Genomic DNA, 3,688 nt, shown 5'->3' with positions numbered 1-3,688 from the left:
TAGGCTGAGAAGGGCTAGCTAGAAATCAAAAATCACAATATTTTCAAGAAAGAGAAAGAGAAGGATGTGGTATTTACGACGGTTTTACTCTCTAAAACTTGCATCGCTTGTCATACAGAAAGAATGGAGGAGAATTCTGTGAGGCTGCTCGTTGTGAAGCAGTGGCCTTCACAGGAGGCAGGACAGGAGGCTGGCTTTAAACAGACAGATGTTACCATGAAAGCTTGAATTTTTGTAATGCTTGATACATACCTAGACAACTGTGGATAGGAATAGGACCAACATCTAGAAACTCTCTAAGTTAAGCCAGTTTTATTTGTAACCTCTGCTTCCAGTCTTTTAGATAGAGCTGCCTTTGGTGTTTCGGTGGTAAAACATACATAACCCATCTGGTAGTGTGGAAGTAAACAGGATGAGAAAAAGTGACACATTTAGGGTTACCAGCTTTATGTAGGCAAAGATCTGAATAAAAGTCATGTCCAGACAACTATGCCAGAGATTTAGCACAAGGCAGACTTATGGAAATCTTTGAGTGCAAAGGCTGATATTGGCCCATGTAGGAGCTCATACCCGCTGCTGCTGACTTTGGGTAAGTACAACGCTGCATCTCTTCCAGAAAGAAAAGATATCTAAAAAGCACTTTGTGTCTTGACAATGCTTAAGTGCAGCATGAGACACATTACCTGGCTTCCTTAAGCATTCACAGCAATTAGAAGCTGAATTTCAACACAAAGATTAGAGAATACTTTGGTGTTTGTTCTCCTCCACAGCCCCTAGTTAGCCTTTTATGTACCTATACAGGTGTACAAGTCCCTAATGGTCAGAAATTACAGATTACTGACCAGTTTTCCTTTTACTAGGTACCATGGAACTCTTTCCTTGCCTGTGACCCTGGTGCACAAAAGCCGCTAAGTATATTGTTAATCCTGGGACTCTGCTGCTGGACTCTGTTCCTAAATTGACACCTCTTGACACTGTTCTGACTGTGTCTCTCTGCAGAGTGAAGAGCAGAGGTTAATTTCTTTACATATTAGGAGGGATTACTCTTTGCAACAACTAGAGCCAAGGTGGTGACCCAAATATTAACTCACTTAAATACAGTTCTTTAAAAAAAGCAAAGCCAGAGAAACTAAATTATTTGTTTGTACCTACTAATTTTATATCATGAATAAATGCTATTCATTGCCAGCTGAGCCAGCACGAAACCCCTCCACCTGATCATTATTTTACTCTGTGAGAAGTAACAAAGGATACTTTCATACGATAAGAAAAGTATGTCACCCTTTAAAAAGTTGTAAAACAAGTACCGACAAAAAGAATCACTGTTCGGAAGAAGCAGCATCCTAAAACCGGTAGCTCAAAAGCACTCCAAACTATGCATGTTTGGAGGGACCGAAATGTGCAGGAAAAGGTATTTGGCCCTACTCTACTAAACTGCAGCATCACCTTATTTTCATAACTGGTATTTTATAAACAAATGGGGCCTTAATAAATGTATTAAATGCATGTAAAACAGCCTCTTTTTTTCAAATTAAGTACAGTGGTAAATGTTTTCATTTCTTGGATGCCCTCTGCAGTTTTATGTGGTGAAACCTTTTTTATAGACCAGATGATATTTAGGATTTAAGGGTGGTGTGAAGTAATCTCTTTGAAAGGGAAGGTAACTTTCAGTGGCTGTGAATGATTATCAGAACTGAAAAACCTCATCAGATTCACATATGGAGGGACAGGCAAAAACAGATCCTATACATGTCCCTCTGGCTTACAGCCCTGGGAAAACTACAGGAACTGCTTTGCTTCTCTTCAGCAAATCTTAATGCCTGGCTGAGAGCATTGGTCATTCTGTTCATAAGCAAGATACCGTAAAAAGTGGCTTTGTGCTGACTGCCTAAATCAGAGGCAAGAGGCAAAGAAGCAAGGGGAAAAAAAAATAAAGGTGAAATGACCTGTGAGGCTGTGGATGACTGAACTAAGCTCAAACCCATGCCCAAGCTGCTAATAATGCTTGAACAACCCAGTCCTCCCCTTGGCTAGTCCTGCTGTCTCTGGATGAGAAAATGAAGGGTCAATATGTGACCAGAGATTACACATTTCTTGTGCCGGTGAAGTCTGCTTTCCCCAGAATGACAGGCTTCTCCAGAAACCCTGCTGTTGCCACTCAGCATCAAGAAAGGAACAGTGACTTTTGTCCAAAACAAAACTTCTATCTGGTGATTTCTGTTTCTGTGCTGAATATTGCTTTGGCATAGAGCTACAGCAGCCTTGTAAATTCATGAGTACCACTTGTGTCATGTCTTAAGCTTAAAAGGCATCTTGTTTTCACTAGTCTGTCTACAACTTTTGTTTATTTTTCAAATATTTTCTCTTTAACAAGCCACAACAGAATCCAGTGCATATTATCTGCCCCAGACAACTGGTGATCGAGAATATCTGTATCCTAGCAAGACCCAAGAAGGCCTGCCTTGGGCAGAAGGCAGTTCCTGACAAGTATAACCCGTTAACAGATTTAGTCTCCCTCATGCTTGGCCTAAATCCGTCCTGCACACACTAAGATAACTGCACAGCAGACCACTGGAGTTACTTCTCCAAAGCATTCCTGAGGCCTGACATGTCGACGCTGCATCTCCCACAGTTGCACACTTCATGCAAGTGCTGAGGAGTCTGTTACCGTTCCAACTCATCGTGTTGCACAGAGCAACTTCTGTTTCCCACCAGCCCACACACTCGCAGCCCTCTGGTAACCAACAGCGCCTGTGACTTGAAACTGGAGTTTACTGAGGAGCACATGTGCGCCCCATAACCCCTTATCTTCATGGGGTCCAGCTCCGAAACGCCCGCAGAGCTCGAGAGGCCTCACGCCAGGCCCGAGGTGGCCTGAGAGCACCACCTGAGAGGTTCTTGTGTTTGGGGCGGCCAGGCTGGGACGCCGAGCTCTGCCCATCCAGAGCAGCCGTGCCAGAGGACACGGCACAGCCCCCCCACAGCAGGGGCAGCCCCCCCACAGCAGAGGCACACCCCCACAGCAGAGGCACCCCCCTCACAGCAGAGGCAGCCCCCCCACAGCAGGGGCAGCCCCCCACAGCAGGAGCAGCCCCCCCACAGCAGAGGCACCCCCCCACAGCAGGGGCAGCCCCCCCACAGCAGGGGCAGCCCCCCCACACACCATGAGGCTGGCCCCCACAGCAGAGGCTGACCCCTCCGCGCCCCGACCGCTTGTAGCGGCCGCACAGCGCCCGTGGGAGACGCCTGCAGACCAACCGGGCGTGTTAGGTGCCGCTGGGACGGGTAGAGGGAACAGCCCCCAGCCCGGGGAGCCGCTCGCCTCAGGCGCTCGGCCGGCCCGATCCCCGGGAAGGGGCCGGCTCTGCCCTCGGGGCTCCGGGCCCTCTCCATGTAACGCCTCCGGGCAAAGGGCTCCCGCCTGAGCCGCCCGGAGCCGGGCTGGGCAGGGTCGTGCGGGCCCGGCGGGGCTGGGGCAGCGGCTCGGCGCCGCCGGGGCAGGTGGCGGGAGAAGCGGGGGGGAGCGGAGCGCCCGGCCCAGCTCCAGCTCCCGCCTCCGGCCCGCGCTGCCCGCCTCAGGGTCGGGGGGGTGGGGTGGGGGGGTGGTGGTGGTGGAGGGGGGGTCCCCAACGGCCTCTATATAAGCGGCCGCAATGGCTCTGCCGGCAGAGCCGAGCGGCGCGGCGGG

Source organism: Athene noctua, chromosome 2 (genome assembly GCF_965140245.1).
Source record: "Athene noctua chromosome 2, bAthNoc1.hap1.1, whole genome shotgun sequence".
Lineage (NCBI taxonomy): Eukaryota > Metazoa > Chordata > Aves > Strigiformes > Strigidae > Athene > Athene noctua.
The sequence above is the reverse complement of the archived record's forward strand: the minus strand, read 5'-3'. Positions refer to the sequence as shown.